This window comes from Schistocerca piceifrons, chromosome X (genome assembly GCF_021461385.2).
Source record: "Schistocerca piceifrons isolate TAMUIC-IGC-003096 chromosome X, iqSchPice1.1, whole genome shotgun sequence".
In the NCBI taxonomy this organism is placed as follows: domain Eukaryota; kingdom Metazoa; phylum Arthropoda; class Insecta; order Orthoptera; family Acrididae; genus Schistocerca; species Schistocerca piceifrons.
This window is the reverse complement of record NC_060149.1, coordinates 675323543-675343208: the sequence shown is the minus strand read 5'-3', so window position 1 is coordinate 675343208 and position 19666 is coordinate 675323543.

Here is a 19666-nt window from a genome sequence, read left to right as displayed (position 1 = left end):
CCAATACCTTTTCATTGGTTCTGACCTTTTTCATCGTTCCTCATCTGTAAATGTTTTTTTGTTATGTCGTTTCCTTATTTTTTGTTTAAATTTTGTTTTTATCTTTCTCAGTTTCTTTAAATTTTCTGTTTTGTTTTGCAAATCGTCCTGGGTTAATTCTAGCTGTTCCGTACCCTCCCTGATTTCCTTCATCTATCCTACCTGTTCCTTTATCTTCCAAAGTTTTTCTGCAATTTTTCTTAGAAATCTGGTTCTCATAATTCGACGAAAAAAAGAGCTCATCATCTTCCGTACAGTATCTGTAATGGGCGCCAGTCCGCTGTACACCACTTCATTTGATACAATTTGCAAGTGTCCAATTTTTGATATTTCTTATTTAAATATGTTCTAGCTATTGTTTTTCTACTTTTAGGATTTTGTCGGCTCTGTTTTTATGAGTGACTTTGAAAAGAGTTTCACTTCCGTATGTCACCTTTAGTTGAACCACCGTCTTGTAATGTTTCAGTTTTGACTGATAGACATTTTTTAGTGTGAGTAGACCACGTTCATCTTTAAGACTCTGTCGTTTTAGTAATTCTTTCTGGCCATAAAGCTTTCTCATCCAACTTGTATGTTATAATTTCTGCTTCATATTTAAGTTATTTCACTATTTTTTGCTTTCCTCATATTTACTGTTATGTGGTTGATTATTAATGGATCTGCTACGATTATCTCAGTCTTTTCGAATGATATTAGGAGTCATATTTTTACACCGTATTTTTTAGGTTTGATATTTGATTTCTGGCTTCTTGAATGTCATAACTAGTAATGTAAAATCACATGCGCATCTCAAGCAATTTAAGTATAGTTGATCTTTCTTGGTTCCAATTCATATGTTTTGTACGATTCCCTCGTCACGAACACCAGAATACAGTTGAAATGTAATGCCAACAAACCATCTTCTTGTCTTAACCCCGTTTTAGTCGTAAATGGTTCAGATATTTCTCCTCTCAACTTTATTGTGGAGTATGTGTTTAAAAGAGTTAATTTTACACTCCTGGAAATGGAAAAAGGAACACATTGACACCGGTGTGTCAGACCCACCATACTTGCTCCGGACACTGCGAGAGGGCTGTACAAGCAATGATCACACGCACGGCACAGCGGACACACCAGGAACCGCGGTGTTGGCCGTCGAATGGCGCTAGCTGCGCAGCATTTGTGCACCGCCGCCGTCAGTGTCAGCCAGTTTGCCGTGGCATACGGAGCTCCATCGCAGTCTTTAACACTGGTAGCATGCCGCGGCAGCGTGGACGTGAACCGTATGTGCAGTTGACGGACTTTGAGCGAGGGCGTATAGTGGGCATGCGGGAGGCCGGGTGGACGTACCGCCGAATTGCTCAACACGTGGGGCGTGAGGTCTCCACAGTACATCGATGTTGTCGCCAGTGGTCGGCGGAAGGTGCACGTGCCCGTCGACCTGGGACCGGACCGCAGCGACGCACGGATGCACGCCAAGACCGTAGGATCCTACGCAGTGCCGCAGGGGACCGCACCGCCACTTCCCAGCAAATTAGGGACACTGTTGCTCCTGGGGTATCGGCGAGGACCATTCGCAACCGTCTCCATGAAGCTGGGCTACGGTCCCGCACACCGTTAGGCCGTCTTCCGCTCACGCCCCAACATCGTGCAGCCCGCCTCCAGTGGTGTCGCGACAGGCGTGAATGGAGGGATGAATGGAGACGTGTCGTCTTCAGCGATGAGAGTCCCTTCTGCCTTGGTGCCAATGATGGTCGTATGCGTGTTTGGCGCCGTGCAGGTGAGCGCCACAATCAGGACTGCATACGACCGAGGCACACAGGGCCAACACCCGGCATCATGGTGTGGGGAGCGATCTCCTACACTGGCCGTACACCACTGGTGATCGTCGAGGGGACACTGAATAGTGCACGGTACAGCCAAACCGTCATAGAACCCATCGTTCTACCATTCCTAGACCGGCAAGGGAACTTGCTGTTCCAACAGGACAATGCACGTCCGCATGTATCCCGTGCCACCCAACGTGCTCTAGAAGGTGTAAGTCAACTACCCTGGCCAGCAAGATCTCCGGATCTGTCCCCCATTGAGCATGTTTGGGACTGGATGAAGCGTCGTCTCACGCGGTCTGCACGTCCAGCACGAACGCTGGTCCAACTGAGGCGCCAGGTGGAAATGGCATGGCAAGCCGTTCCACAGGACTACATCCAGCATCTCTACGATTGTCTCCATGGGAGAATAGCAGCCTGCATTGCTGCGAAAGGTGGATATACACTGTACTAGTGCCGACATTGTGCATGCTCTGTTGCCTGTGTCTATGTGCCTGTGGTTCTGTTAGTGTGATCATGTGATGTATCTGACGCCAGGAATGTGTCAATAAAGTTTCCCCTTCCTGGGACAATGAATTCACGGTGTTCTTATTTCAATTTCCAGTTTTGTATCTTTCGCTTTTTAAATTTGAGATGTATAGATAGTATCTTCACCATTGAAGATCGGTGGACACAGCCGTAAGCTTTTTTGAAGTCTACAAAGGTTATGACTTGTTTTCGTCCTTTTTTCTAGATATTATGTATCTTCTTGCATATTTCGTCGATTTTCATAACATAAATATGTACATATTTTGCATGTTGAAATTACTCAAAAATGTGGACTCAATTTATCAGATCGCGGAACATCGAGCATATACAAAAAATGGTGGCACGAATTATCAAAGGATTGCTTTCAGAATGTATCCCCCAGTTTGTGGCTAAGCCATGTCTCCGCAATATTTTTTCTTCCAACAGTGCTAGTCCAGCGAGATATGCAAGAAACTTTCGTAAATTTCGGAAGGTAGGAGATGAGTTACTGGCGGAATTGAAGCTTTGAGGGTGGATCGTGAGTCGTGCTTGAATGGCTCAAACTGTAAAACACTTGCGCGCGAAAGGCAAAGGAACCAGTTTTCAACCCCGGTCAGGAACAGGGTTTTAATCTACCAGGAAGTTTAATATCACGGGCCTGTTTGACTGGTAAGAGAATGTAACAGAAATACTGAAAATCTTAAATTCAAAACATGCGAAGAAAGACGTCGTACATATCGCGAGGAACTGCTTAAAAAAAGTCAAACCCGTCTTTCACGCTACGGTTGCAGCTTCGAATCCTGCCTCGGGCATGGATGTGTGTGATGTCCTTAGATTAGTTAGGTTTAAGTAGTTCTAAGTTCTAGGGGACTGATGACCTCAGATGTGAAGTCCCATAGTGCTCAGAGTCATTTGAACCATTTGAACCCGTCTTTCAGGACAGATTTTACTAATATTCTTCAGCCTCTCACTTATACAGGGTGGTCAGAAACAATCTCAAAAGGTGGTAAGGGTACTGCAGGGTGCGCTGAACAGCGAAATACTTGTTAAGGAAAAAATTAGATACTTAGTGCCGATTCCCAGTTAATTAACACTGAAGTTAGCCAATCAGGCGCTTGCGCGCGCAGATTCCAGCAACCCACTAGATATAATTAGTGTCAGTTGTTCTCATGGCGTAAATGATAGCGCACAAGACCGCTCAGCCGTTGGCTCGGGTTCGATCCTTACTACCGTCCAGTGTCCAGTTTTTGTATCGCTCTCTTGTTTGGCTTTAGGAAACCACACGAAGAACACGTTTGGCGACACCGTCTGTAACAGGCCGCTTGACTTGGGCACGCAACGGTCTGATTGTCTAACTTCAATACTAATTAACTCGGAAACGATGCGACGTATCATATTTTTTTCTTAACCATTACTTCTCAGTACAACCTACCCTGCAACAACTTACAAGCTTTTCAGACCGTTTCTGATCACCCTGTATATTTAGTATAGATTGCACAGGTAAAATTGGGCAAGTAAACAGCTCGCACAGGTGCGTATAAACAGCGATTTTAACACACCCAGTTTTGCCCGTAGCGCTTCTATACTGGCAGTCTTTCTCTTTACCGCCAACTTCTGGTTTATTTTATGAACCAAGAAGTTCAGTGCCCGCCCCTCTCGCACCTTCGGCATCACAGAGTCACCTGTAGAGCAGGAAATCGGTTCTAATTTTGAAGTTTCCCCTGCAGGGACATTTGGATGTTAAATGTTTGCCGTTTCCCTTGTAACAGGGCTGTACAATGCCACGTGAGGTCCAGCTGGAATTAATTTCCCCCTTGCCACTCTTCACCACGACTCTCCATTACCGTTCTTCCTATGAGGCACGTTGTGGCGAAGGCTAATGAGAAAGTTACACCACAGCTGCTAAGCGCCGTGAAACCTATGATCACTTATTTGGTAGACCAGCGTTGTTCGAAATCCTTCAGATGTGTTACAACGTTACACTTGACCTTAAAAGCCTAACGCGGAAGAAACATGCTTAAATTTTTCGTGAACCTACGAAAATTTAAGCATGAGTCAGTTATGCGATTAAATAAAAAACAGAAGCGTTTAAAAAGAGCCATAAAGATCGATATTAGTTGGTAACAACAGAAAAACGCTGAAGAAAATCTATGCGGAATTTATCTAGTAGTTGCTGCACACTTAACATTTTTGACGATATTCCAGTACCAGTATCGTTGTATTATTACCATGATTTCCTGATTAGGAAGGAAATATGGTTTTTATAACGGGCATGAGTTAATTTATAGGTAAAGCAGGTGGCAAACTTCGGCTCATTGGCAGAATTATAGGAAAATGCTATGAGTCGATAAAGAAGATTACTTACAAAACGGTCGTGCTGCCCATCCCAGAATATTGCTGAATAATGTGGAACCCGTACCAGATAGGACTAACAGGAAACATGGAACATATAAAAGGAAGGGCAGGACGAATGGGCGCAGGTTTGCTCGTCTCATCGGAGAGCGCCACAGAGATACTGGACTGGCAGACGCTTCGATATAGACACCAACTCTCTCGACAAAGCCTACTTAGAAAGTATCAAGAACAAACTTTGAGTGATTAATCAAGTAAGATACTAAAATTTCCTACCTATAGCTCCCATATGAATCACGAGGAAAAGATTAGATTAATTACAGTGGGTACAATGGCGTTTTAAGCGATTATTCTTCTAGCTCTCCATACATGAGTTGACCTGGAAAAAGCCCTAATCACTGGTACAATGAGAGCTACCCTCCGCCATGCACCTCTACATCTACAAACATACTGCAAAATCCACCATACGGTGCATGGTGAAGGGTACCTTGTACCACTACTAGTCATTCCCTTTTCTGTTCCACTCGCAAACAGAGCGAGGGAAACACAACTGTCTATATGCCTCCTACGAGCCTTGATTTCCCTTATGTTGTCCTCGTCGTTCTTACACGAAATGCACGTCGGTGGCAGAAGAATCGTTCTACAGTCATCTGCAAGTGCTGGTTCTGTGAATTTTCTGAATATTGTTTCGCGATAACAACGTCGTCTCCCCTCCAGGGGATTCCTTCTCAATTCACAGAGGGCCTCCGTAAGATTCGGGTACTGATCGAAAATATCCGTAACACATCTAGCAGCACGCCTGTGAATTTCTTCGATGTTTACCCTTTAATCCGAACTGATGAGAGTTCCAAATACTCGAGCAGTACTCAATAATCGGTCGCAGAAGTGTTCTATTCGCGGTCTTCTATATAAATGAGCTGTACTTTCCTAAAATTCTGGAAATAAACCGCAGTCGACTATTCATCTTCCCTACTACCGTCCTTACGTACTAGTGCCATTTCACATCACTTTGCAACGTTACGCTTAGATATTTAATCGACATGACTGTCTCAAGCAACACGCCACAAATACTGCATTCGAACATGGCAGGATTGCTTTTTTCTACTCGAATGCATTAACCTACTTTTTTCTACATTTAAAGCAAGCTGCCGTTTATCACACCAACTAGAATTTCTGTCTAAGTCATTTTGTGTTCTACTACAGTTCGTCAACCACGACACTTTTCGGTGCACTACAGCGTCATCATCAAACAGTCTCAGACTGGTGCTCACTCTATCCGTCAACTCATTTATGTGTTTAGAGTACAATAGCGGTCTTGAAACGTTTCCCTAGGGCATCCCTGGCTATACTTTTGTCTCTGATGAACTCCGTCCAATACAACGTTTTGGGTTCTGTTAATGAATGAGTTTTCCGGTCACTAACAAATCTGTGAATCTATGTCTAGACCTCCATTAACAGTGCGCAGTTTGGCATTGCGTCAAACGCTTTCCAGAAATCTAGGAATATGGTGTCTGCCTGTTGCCCATAGTTGTGTCCATCGGCGTAACGATGTGGATGAACACTAGAACACATTAAACACTACAGAATGATTAAAACAGTATTTATTTGCAACATATACAGTATTAAGCACACCTGACGACAATGAGGCGACGTGAATTCAGTTTCCTCTGGTGGCGTGTGTAGTGCCACCTGGCAGCAGCGTATAGCGAGCCCTCTGTAGCAGCGGCTCGCGGCGACGGTTTTAAATGTCTGTTCTGCTGAGATGTGAGATGTGACACGTGAGCGGTGCGCGACGCGCCGTCTGCGGTCGACGAAGACACCGTCGATACCAATCACTTCATCCATGGTTCGTAGGACGTCGTGTGAGAAAAGGAAAAACTAAGTTTGGCACTATCGATTGAAGCTTTTCTGTCTCAACGAAATTTATATTCGAACTTAAAATATGCTCAAAAATTCTGCAGCAAACCGATGCTTAAGATATGGGACTGTCATTTTGCGGGTCCTTTCTTTTAGACTTTTTATACAGGGTGTTACAAAAAGGTACGGCCAAACTTTCAGAAAAAATTCCTCATGCACAAATAAAGAAAAGATGTTATGTGGACATGTGTCCGGAAACGCTTAATTTCCATGTTCGAGCTCATTTTAGTTTCGTCAGTATGTACTCCAACGTGATCAAATTGTAAATTTTCGCAATCAACATGTGTGGGCTGACGAGAATCCGCACGCAATTGTGCAATCACGTCATCAACACTGATTTTCTGTGAACGTTTGGGCAGGCATTGTTGGTGATGTCTTGATTGGGCCCCATGTTCTTCCACCTACGCTCAATGGAGCACGTTATCATGATTTCATACGGGATACTCTACCTCTGCTGCTAGAACATGTGCCTTTACAAGTACGACACAACATGTGGTTCATGCACGATGGAGCTCCTGCACATTTCAGTCGAAGTGTTCGTACGCTTCTCAACAACAGATTCGGTGACCGATGGATTGGTAGAGGCGGACCAATTCCATGGCCTCCACGCTCTCCTGACCTCAACCCTCTTGAATTTCATTTATGGGGGCATTTGAAATCTCTTGTCTACGCAACCCCGGTACCAAATGTAGAGACTCTTCGTGCTCGTATTGTGGACGGCTGTGGTACAATACGCCATTCTCCAGGGCTGCATCAGCGCATCAGGGATTCCATGCGACTGAGGGTGGATGCATGTATCCTCGCTAACGGAGGGCATTTTGAACATTTCCTGTAACAAAGTGTTTGAAGTCACGCTGGTACGTTCTGTTGCTGTGTGTTCCCATTTCATGATTAATGTGATTTGAAGAGAAGTAATAAAATGAGCTCTAACATGGAAAGTAAGCGTTTCCGGACACATTTCCACATAACATCTTTTCTTTATTTGTGTGTGAGGAATGTTTCCTTAAAGTTTGGCCGTACCTTTTTGTAACACCCTGTATAGGGAAGTCACCTGTGCTTTTTTTCCAGTCGTTGGGGATTTTGCTCTGGACGAGAGAATGACGATAAATGCAAGCTAAGTAAGTGACCAACCCCGCAGAGTACTCTCTGTAAAACCGAACTGGGATTCGCTCTGATCTTGGCGACATATTCATTTCCAACTTTTTCAGTTGCATCTGAACGCGAGGGATGCTTATTTCCATGTCCTCCATACAGCAGTCTGTGCGACGATCAAACGATGGTATTACTGTATGATCCTCTTGTGTCAACATATTTTTATGTGTAAGTTAAAGATTCAGCTTTCCCTCTGCTGTCTTGTATTGGCGCACCAGACTAGTTGACGAGTGATTGGATAGAAGCCTTCAACCCACTTAGTGATTTTACACAGAATCAGTATTTTCTCGGGTTCTTGTCAAGCTCTTTCGTTAAGCTGCAACAGTGGAAGTTGTCGTATACCTCGAGCATTAATCATTTTATAGACGCACGAATTTCTACCAATTGTTCCTGTCAACATTTTCGCGTTCTGTTTTGAATCAAGAATGCAACAATCTCTATTTCCTCATCGTCTTCCAAATTCTGTTACTAAATCACCGTGCGTTTTTAACATCCTTAATCCACTTACTCTTCAGAGCACGATTTACAATGACTTTAAACATTTCCATAAACCCTCTACGTCTAAAATTTTATTTCTGTGGGGTTGACAGCCTTAACATGTTTCGAGAATGTAAACAAGTTCCATATTGGAACTAAATGATGTCCATTAATTTTCTAAGAAGGATACAAACAACTGGTTATCTGCTCTTTCCAGTATAACCCCCCCCCCCCACCACCACCCCCAATACTCCTCCCCCCCCCCTCTCCCCGCACAACCCACTCGCAGCCTTCTAGATGGGTTTGTTAACTATAGTAACCTTCTTGATCGTTAATGCCTGTCTCTATACTGACACTGTAGGTCAGATCACGCCTGTTTGTAGCTACAAGGTCTAAAATATGTCCTTTGCGTATGGGATATCGAACTAGCTGCTCAGTGTAGTTTTCGGAAAATGTGTTTAGAACTACGTCACAAAACTGTCTGGCCATACCGTCTGCAGTGAATCTTCAGTCGTCCCACTCTATACTCGGTAGTTCTAAGTAGCCTCTAACTAATACAACATGATCGGGGTACTTTCGCGCTACGGAACGTAAACTTTCTTTCACTGATTCTACAACTGTAACGGCGTAATCAGGTGAGCAGTAAAAAATTCTACGGTTAACCTAAGTTACTCACATCCAGATAACCTCGCATTCACATAAAATTTCGAACTCGATAGAAACAACACTCCCTCTCCTATGGTATCTAATCTGTCTTTTCGATATACGTTCCATGTCTCGGTAAATATTGCTGAGATTTCTACTCCGGGTTTCATCCAGCTCTCGGTTCCAAGCGTAATTAGTTGAGTGTCATAAATTCCTGGAGGACGCTAAATTCGAGAGCATCGTTACGAATGCTTCACTGCTAAAATTTTGACATTCGAATTGTCTTTACTTTGTACGAGATCTGATTTCACTCTCTGCATATCGACTGGAGAGCGTTCATTAGAATACTTCAAACCATCGCCGAGCCTAAAAAAAACCATGTGCGCACCACCAGCATTCTGCTACCCAAGTAGCTGCTTCCGCTGCGTAGTGCACCGATGACCTATTAAGGAGAATCCTACACTTCTGCACCCCATAACGCAAATCCCAAAATCTTCAGACAGGATGGTCAGAGAATCGACGGAACCTCTGGTTTAGACCCTCTACTTGGATCCAAACAGGCAGATCTCTGTCAATTCTGGGTATGACACTGCAAATTGCGAGCTCTGCTTGCATCCAGCGTGCAAGGCAAGCAGTCTTCACCGCTTCCTCCAGCCGCCAGTATGAATTGAGGCTGTTTTCAGAACAGCGACAGGTATCATTGGCGTTGCATGAGCCACAGCTTGAAGATGACTACACAATGCACATTCAACAGCCGCAGGCAGGGCCTTCTCCACATCTTGAATGAGACCCCCATCAGACAGACCAAGTGGACGTTGGACTTCTTTCCAGGTCTTTGCGCTATTTCCCAAGAGGCCCCATAAGGATGGTAGCGTTAGAGCTCCCAGTAACTAGTAGACCTCTCTCCCGTTTACCTACATGGACCCTGCTGAAGGAGCGACCACTTGTCCACTCACATTGTGAACGGGCAAGGCCACACGGCCGGTCACCACATCGACTCTCCACCTCGAGTGACATGAGCCCGGCTCCCTCGCACCAGATAAGACCCTATGCAGCAGAGTTTGTGGGCGAAACAAACGGCATCTGAGGTGCCCCATGCAGCGCGCCAGTTTCTTTGCCTCCGCTACAGCCTGCAAATGACTGATCGCGGCCGACAGCGTCTCCAGCTGCTCGTTAACTGCGGCCAGCTCCTCCTGCGTCTGCACACAGCATGTACGGCCTCTATCCACCCCACTACTAAAATTTAAAAGATAATAACAGGTAAACGAAACAGATGAAAACGAGACGTGTTGTCTACCAACTGGGGCTCAACATCGTCAAACCATCCAACTGTGGCGCTACAAGCGGCGTAAATCTACATTACTAAAATTACGATACAAACAAAATGTGAGCAAGAAAACAAAAGTTATTGTCGGTGGTGTCTAACACAGGTAAAAAAACACACACACACACACACAAATAAGAACTTAAAACTTCTTTATTATAACGTTTTATAAGACGTGAATTGGTGTGTTGCTTAGGCATTTTACAACTCTCTAAAACAAGACAATCTTCTTTTGTCTCTTGTGACGTCAGAGGACATACATATCTGAAGCCAACTGTTATAACCAGGAATAACACAATAACCTCTTCACTCTGGTTTATTAAATCACAAATCACTTTTTAACAATTATGTTAGCCAAGCGTCTACCCAGACTCACACTTAGAAGTAATGCAGAATTAAAGTTCGGTTATACCAATGTCCGAATGTGCACGGTGGGGTGCACGTCCCGTAATTATTCCCAAGTCCAGTGAAGTTCAGTCTCTCCAAGTGAAGTCGCAAGATTTTCCGCCGAGCAGCCAGGTAAACTCGAGTGGTGCGGCGAATCATCCACAAGCAGCTGGAACACGGCGTACTGCACTTGCCGCTGAGCACTGTCGTTTGCGGCGGCGGCCGCGTTTATATAAAGCTTGCTAGTTAATGGAGCCGTCGGCTGGGGTCGCTGTTTTCCAGGGAAAACCAATCGCAATGTTTCCTGGCGTAGCCAATTGCTGTGTGCTGACAAACGCGCGCGCGCGAAGGCGGCCAGCGATGGTAGCCGCGAGCCGCCCGGAGAAGTGCGGCCAGCGATGTATGTATTTCTCGGCCACGTAAGGGAGCGTGCGTGTGAAGACGGCCAGCGATGTATTTGGCGGCCGCGTACTGGAGCGCGTTGTTCGGTGTTTGTTAGAAGTGGTGTATACCACACCAACCTTATCGATGTCAAAACACTCACTAACACACACCAAAACACCATATGGCAGAGCAAACTGCTCCCACATCACCCCCTTCTCAGTATGACGGTCACAATTCACTGTACCACGTCCACTAGTCTTGCGGGAAATCGAATTACGCCACCCGATCTTGGTGTTCGTGGTTTTTTATCTTCAGGTTGTTTGTCCTGGGGTGTTGGTTAAACTGGAGTGTCTTCCAGCAATCTAACGTCTTCATTCAGCAAATATGCAGGTTTCAATCGGTCGATAGAAATGTTTTTTACTTGGTCTTCAAGTTTGAGTCCAAAAAATTTTGGTGTTCTTTCCATGACTTCGTATGGGCCTTCATATTGAGGTTCTAACGACTTTTTCATCCTGTCAACCCTAACAAATACGTTTGTTGACATGCTGAGGTCCTTGTATACATATGGTGTCTGTTTTACTTTGTGAGCCGGCCGGAGTGGCCAAGCGGTTCTAGGCGCTACAGTCTGGAACCGCGCCCGCTACGGTCGCAGGTTCGAAAACTGCCTCGGGCATGGATGTGTGTGATGTCCTTAGGTTAGTTAGGTTTAAGTAGTTCTAAGTTCTAGGGGCTGATGACCTCAGCAGTTAAGTCCCATAGTGCTCAGAGCCATTTGAATAATTTTTTTACTTTGTGAGCTATTTGCATAGGTTTCGGTTGGTTCATAGGCCGATATTCTTTTAGTTGTGAAACAAATTGGGGTAAGTCTGAATCCCTTTTGGTTTCGTCTTCTTGAAAAAATTTGCCAAGTATCCTGATGGATGAACGATAAACCATTTCTGCTATCGTAGCATTTGTGTTTTCTCTGATTGAGCAACGAAGACCAAGAAGGATTACAGGCATTGTTTGAGTCCATTTCGTAGTTGAATGTGAACGGATTGCTGCTTGAAGTTTGCGATGAAATCATTCTATTTTTCCATTGGATTGAAGACGATTTGCAGTAATTTGAGTTTGATTACAACCACACATTTTTGATAGTGTTTGAAATAGCTCTGAATTAAATTGTCTACCGCGATCGGTTACTATTTGATAAGGTGTGCCAAATCTAGTAATCCAACAATTGATGAAAGCTTGAACTACAGCTTCTGCTTGTATATCCCTAAGTGGTATTACCTCTGTCCAATTCGTAGCTCTATCGATGCGTGTTAAGCAATACGTATATTCATCTGAAGGAGGCATTGGCCCATCAAATCCAGATGAATTACTTTAAAACGTTCCTCAGTGTCGGGAAATTGTCCTTTTGGTGAATGCACATGTCGTGATACCTTGTTTTTTTGACTAGCATTACATGCTCGTGACCAGTTTGCAATGTCCTTTTTCATATTCATCCAGACACATCTTGATGTAATCATTTTTACAGTTGTCTTGATACCTGGATGAGCCAAATTATGATAATGTTGAAAAATAGCAAAACGGAATTGTTCAGGAATATAAGGTCGAATACTCTGTGTCGAGACATCGCACCACAATTGCTTTCCTGTCTGAGTCAAATAGTATTTTAATTCAAGCGAAGTATCATTGCCACATTTCACTTGATGAAGCTCTTCGTCTTTTTCTTGTGCTTGGGCTATCTCTTCATAGTTAATTGGAACCAATTCTTCAAGCCTTGAAAAGCTGTCAGCCACAACATTTGCTTTACCAGAAATATGTCGCAAACCTGTTGAAAACTGTGAAATATACTGGAGGTAACATAATTGGATTGACGTTGCTTTCTCATTCTTCTGCTTGAATGCATATGTTAGAGGGGCATGATCAGTATAAATAACAAAGTCTCTACCTTCTAACAGATATTTGAAATAACTGACAGCCATATATATTCTAAGTAGTTCTCTGTCATATGTGGAATACTTTTTCTGTGCATTCGTGAACTTTTCTGAAAAGAATCCAGTAGGTTTCCATTGCTCATCTTGCCACTGTTGCAGCACAGCACCAGCTGCAAAATCGAATGCATCCACAAATAATGCGAGTTGGCTGTGCAAACCCGGAAATGTTAAAAGTGTTGCATTTGCGAGATCTTTTTTACATTTTTGGAACTGAGCAATTGCCTCTTCTATGCAGTCAATATGTTTTCGGTCATTTTTAGTTGTTCCTTTTAGGTAGCCATTCAACAAAGCTTGGTTTTCTCCAGCACGTTCTAAATATCTACGATAAAAGTTGATGATTTCTAAAAATTTTCCAAGTTCGCGAACAGTTTCAGGTCGCTTGTAGTTCCTAAAGCTGTGATTAATTGTCCCAAGAATGTCAGTTCTTGCGCTCCAAATACGGATTTTGCAACATTTATTACTAGACCATACTGATACAATTGTTTAAAGAGTAAATTTAGATGCTCAGTATATTGTTCGGGAGATTCTGATGCTGTTAAAATATCATCCAGATAAAGAAAGCAGAAATCGAACTCTCTCACAACTTCGTGTATAAACCTCTGAAATGTGCTAGATGCATTTCGAAGTCCGAAGGGTATATAATTAAATTCATACAGACCAAAAGGAGTAATAACCGCTGACTTTGGTTTGTCTTCTTTGGCTACAGGGATCTGATAATGCCCTTTTAGTAGGTCAATCTTGGAGAATGTCTTCTTATTCTGAAGCATCAAATTTACGTCATCTACTCGAGGGACTGGATACTGGTCTGGGAGAGACCTGTCATTAAGACGACGATAATCTCCACAAACTCGCCACTGACCGTTGGACTTCATAATAAGGTAAAGCGAACCTATTGTGATTATGAGGGACGTATAATACCATTATTCAGCACAAACTGAAATTCTTTCTTAGCTACTTGCAATTTATGTGGGTCCAACCTACGAGCTTTACTATACACAGATGGACCACTAGAATTAGTGATATAATGCTGTACTCTATGCTGTAACACCTTTGGTATTATAGATGGTTTTGTTTGCTCAGGAAATTTCTCTAACAGCTTTGAATACTGACATTTTGCATAGAGTGAACTTACTGAATCGTTAGCATCCACAGCGGTTACCTCTGCGGAAATTTTTAACTTACAAGGGAACCTCCCCATCGCACCCCCCCCCCCCCCCCTCAGATTTAGTTATAAGTTGGCACAGTGGATAAGCCTTGAAAAACTGAAAACAGATCAATCGACAAAACAGGAAGAAGTTGTGTGGAACTATGAAAAAAATAAGCAAAATATACAAACTGAGTAGTCCATGCGGAAGATAGGGAACATGAAGGATAGTGTGAACTCAGAAGTGCCGTGGTGCCGTGGTTAGCGTGAGCAGCTGCGGAACGAGAGGTCCTTGGTACAAGTCTTCCCTCGAGTGAAAAGTTTACTTTCTTTATTTTCGCAAAGTTATAATCTGTCCGTTCGTTCATTGACGTCTCTGTTCACTGTAATAAGTTTAGTGTCTGTGTTTTGCGACCGCACCGCAAAACCGTGCCATTAGTAGACGAAAGGACGTGCCTCTCCAGTGGGAACCGAAAACATTTGATCGCAAGGTCATAGGTCAACCGATTCCTCCACAGGAAAACACGTCAGATATATTCTATATGACACTGGTGACGGCATGACAGGAACATGTTGTCGACCCACCTAACTTGTACACTTGGCGAATGGGTAAACAGATTCTTCTACAATGCCCGATTTAGGTTTTCTTGTGGATGTGATCATCACTCCCAAAAAAGTGATGAAAACATAAGAGTTTGTCACATAAACTGCAACAAATGAATGCAACAGTTTCACAGTCGCACAGTTTTCCCTGTGCTCTGTCAAAACATATGTTTTTAACGTTTTCAAATTTTTGCGTGTGTAGACCGTCAAATCGTGCATATGTCCAAGCAAATCTGAACATGTCCTGGAATTTTGGAGAGCGAAGTTGATTATGTGTGAGTGCCTGAACTTTGATAATTGACACACGACCACGTAAACAATACTGCTCTGTGTACCTGTGCAGCTTCGCAAAATCATAGAATCTTTTCACAAAGTATTTCACTTGCCGAAAACCAAACACATCTAACGGTTGCACAAGAGGTGTGCAACCTGGAGGAATGTTAATCACGTCTACTCCCACACTAAAATTGCCTGAAAACAAAAAAAAATTATACTTTTCACTCCAGGGAAGACTTGAAACAAGGACCTCTCGCTCCACAGTTGCTCACGCTAACCACAGGACCACGGCACTTCTAAGCTCATACTATACTTGATGTTCCATACCTTCCACATGGACTACTCAGTTTGTATATTTTGCTTTTTTTTCATAGTTCCACACAACTTCTTCCTGTTTTCTTGATTGATCTGTGTTCAGTTTTGCCGGCCGGTGTGGCCGTGCGGTTAAAGACCCTTCAGTCTGGAACCGCGTGACCGCTACGGTCGCAGGTTCGAATCCTGCCTGGGGCATGGATGTGTGTGATGTCCTTAGGTTAGTTAAGTTTAATTAGTTCTAAGTTCTAGGCACGAGATGAATACACTAAGCAGATTCAGAAGGATGTAGGTTGCAGTAGGTACTGGGAGATGAAGAAGCTTGCACAGGATAGAGTAGCATGGAGAGCTGCATCAAACCAGTCTCAGGACTGAAGACCACAACAACAACAACAAGTTCTAGGCGACTGATGACCTCAGAAGATAAGTCGCATAGTGCTCAGAGCCATTTTTGTGTTCAGTTTTTCAAGGCCTATCCACTGTACCAACTTATAACTAAATCTGAGGGGGGTGCGATGGGGAGGTTCCCTTGTTAGTAATGTTATCTATAAGCTTTTTATTTTTCAGATCTATGAGTAAACCAAAATGATGAAGAAAATCGGCTCCCAATATTCCTTTTGATACATCAAACTTATGCTTAAGACCTAAATCAGTGGTTAACAGCTTTGACCCATAAGTTTTTATTTCAGAACCATTTGCAGCATAGAGACTAAAGTCAGATGGTTCAAGCTTCTTAGTTTTTGCCACTGGTATAACAGACAAATCTGCACCGCTATCTACCAGATAAGATCGTCCACAAGTTCTGTCTTCAACAAATAATCGATATTGGCGGCTTACTGTCGTAACTAGAGTAAAACATTCAGCCCCTCATGCTTCTACCCTTCCTTGTTTTCCTTATTTTTCCATTGGCAAGGTTGTACACACTTTTCAGGTTTACACCATGAGCCAAATTTGAAGTGTTAATAACAATATTTACCATTTTTTAACCGTGTTCTGTTTCTACTTCTGCTGCGCGACTTGGATCTATGTGATTCTCGAAGCGTCTTAACTTCATTTTCTAAGTCTTTAATTTTTACAAGATCTTGGACTGGTAAGGATGTGGAAGGAACTGATTGGGATGAGGTAATTTCAAGCTCCTCAGCATATTGCATCTCCACTACACGATCGGCCATCTGCGCGACTTTCTCCGTCGTTTCTTCCTATATCACTAATATACTTCGCCTATTACTAGGAAGTTTATTGAGCCCCAATGTTTTTGAAGAGTTTTCCGACAAGTTGGTCCCAGCATAGTTTCGCATTTTTCGTAATGACTGGCGAGGTTTCACATCACCAACTTCCAACCCACTCAACAGTTTTTTTTTTATTTTACGCTCTTCATTTTCCTTGAAAACTGTTTATGAGTCGTTCTTTTGCTAGCGAATATTTGTTATTTTCATCACTGGTTACCAGATCCCAGATGTTTTCGACATATTTCAGTTCAAGCTGGTCCAGCAGATAATTGAACTTAGTTGCTTCCGTTGCTACGGTAGCGATTGTAAACTGAGCCTCGGCTTGCCAAAAGCAAATATCGGGCTTTTCTACCCAAAAAGGAGGGAGCTTTACGCTTACCTTATTGATTTCAGGAGCACTCACAGGAGCGTCCCCGTCAAGTCGACTTCCTGACTGCATTTTGAGTGTTTTATTGAACACCATCTGCGCCGAATTCAAGCAGATTCCGCGTTGGACAATTCGCCGATAATTACGTTGCAGGGTTTCTTTTGCTGTCTCGCCGATCACGTCGGGGTCACCAATTTCTCGGTGGTGTCTAACACAGGTAAACACACACACACACAAATAAGAACTTAAAACTTCTTTATTATAACATTTTATAAGATGTGAATCGTCGTGTTGCTTAGGCAACGACACATTTTACAACTCTCTAAAACAAGACAATCCACTTTCGTCTCTTGTGACGTCACAGAACATATATCTCTGAAGCCAACCTTATCGATGTGAAAACACTCACTAACACACACCAAAGCACCATATGGCAGAGAAGCCTGCTCCCACACTGTCTCTAGTGTTTTTTAGACGGCGCTCTCATTTGGAGACTATGAATGTAACTGTAGAAGTAGATACTAGTTTAACACAACTTCCATACTAGCATACTTAAATACAGACCAGAAGATCATTATCATTGTTTGAAACTATTAATCATACGCTATTGCTGTAACCAAAAAGTGGTCTAAAAGACCCATTTCACATTTCTGATAAAAGAGTTTTATTGTGGTTCTTATTCCTCCAGTGCAAGATAAATATCCCATGCTAAAGAGACCTCGCTCTGACTGTTGGACAGAGGAAATCAAATATATTTATATATAGGGTGTTTGTCTTCACTTGAGACAACCACGTACCTAGGAAACGAAGCATCATACGTGACACAAAGGTTTACATTTACATCGTAAATGAAATGTAGAATCAAATGCATTGGTTGTTAATTGCAAAACCCACCACGAATTGAAAATAATGGTTTGAGTAAACCCAACGTACTTTTTGGCGAAGAATCCGAATATGCAATAAAAATGGGGGGGGGGGGGACAAATTTGAAAATCCAAAGTTGTCCCCGCCCATGCAGGAAGCATGGTTAGGGGGTGGCCAATTGTAGAAGAGACAAATGTCCCCTTCACTAGTATTAACTTTTCACCTCGAAATTTTTTTTCGTACGATGCATCGTTTCCGAGATATTAATTAATAGCGTCTATAGAATAAATGACTGTGGTTAGGAGTGGACCCTTATTCTATGACAGAGCACATCGGTGTTTGGCTGTACACAGTTTGTTTAATTTCAGAATTATTCTCAAAGAAGTACACGAATTTACGTAGATTGTGACATGACACTTACAGGACAGTTGTCAATATAACGTGTTATGCTCTGTTTAGTAGAAATAACAATGAACACAACAATATCAGATTTAAATAGAAGGTTCTCTACATAATTTTTCTTACTACTACACCGTGAAGTTGGCCAATATTACGACAAATCATTCGATTCCGGTTCTAAGTTCGGTACTATTTAGGATGACAATCAAGTCTACAGAGGATGGCTTGTTTTTGTGACAAGATGAGCAAAAGATTACTCAAGGTAGCTCGAGTTCACAGTGGACGCAAGCTGGTGAACCAACAAGTTTACGCGTCTGCCAGCGGAAATTACCTTTTAGTTGTGATGTGCTGTCAGCTTCATAGCTGCTCTCGCCCTTTGAAAATCCTATAAAAAGCTAATCAAAATCTTTACTTATTTTATCAGCTGAAACTGTCCTATGTTTCTCGTTAGGCGAGAATACGTGCACTCATCCCTAGTCTGGAAAATATGGAGATATACACGTTCACAGATGGTGCAGTGTGTGCATAGATGGTGCAGTGTGCATACTTCAATGCCGTCTCAGTTCTCGCAAGAACAATTAACTACATGGCTGTTTCGTTTCTGTTATCGGAGCTCACTGACTCTTCAGCTAATTTCTAGCTGAATGTCAGCCAAAGTGAACGCAGTGTTCACACAAAATTGCTCTTTTGGCGTCTTACAGAGCGTGATGCACCCTGTTCTACATTTGACGCTGGTTCAGAGGAGAGTCCCCGAAGTTTTCGGTCTTGTGTCTTTTGTAGCAAACTGTCCCCCACCTGTTGAAACATCCCCTTAGAAAAATTAATGAATCACTGTGCTGATAAACCTCGTACATTATTTGATTTTCAAACACAAAAATCTTCGTTACTCGAACTACTGCAATACAGCGAGCGGCAATACTGCCAGCTAAATAAAAGATTCTAACTACTGAAGGCACTAACTACTGATAGGCATAGTTCGCAAATGAAAGATTTTGATAGAGAACAAACAGTGTATTTACCTTAATAGTGTTCAAAAGTCATAATATATATAGAAGTTCATGACATCCAGTCTTACAAACTTAATGTCTCTGATGGACACACGTCCAGATCATCCGCTCTCAAAACTCCGCCATTTCTTTCCCCACATCCACCACTGCTGGCGGCTCACCTCCAACTGCGCAACGCTACGCGCTGTTAACAGCCAACTGCCCAACACTACAATAGCATATATTACAACAATGCCAACCAGCCACAGACTGCACACAGCACATCCAGTGATTTTCATACAGAGCGCTACGTGGCGTTACCAATATAAAAACCTAAACAGCCTACTTACACTTTGTCCTTTCGTGATTCACGTCATGGCTTTTTCAAACCAATGGAAGCATTCCTTTCATCTTGTGGAAACTAGCTCTGCCAATCGCAAAGGGCCTACCTTTAAACTGCGTCGAAATACCACAGTTTTCTACTCCTTCCGAATTTATTTCCGCCAATTGGACAT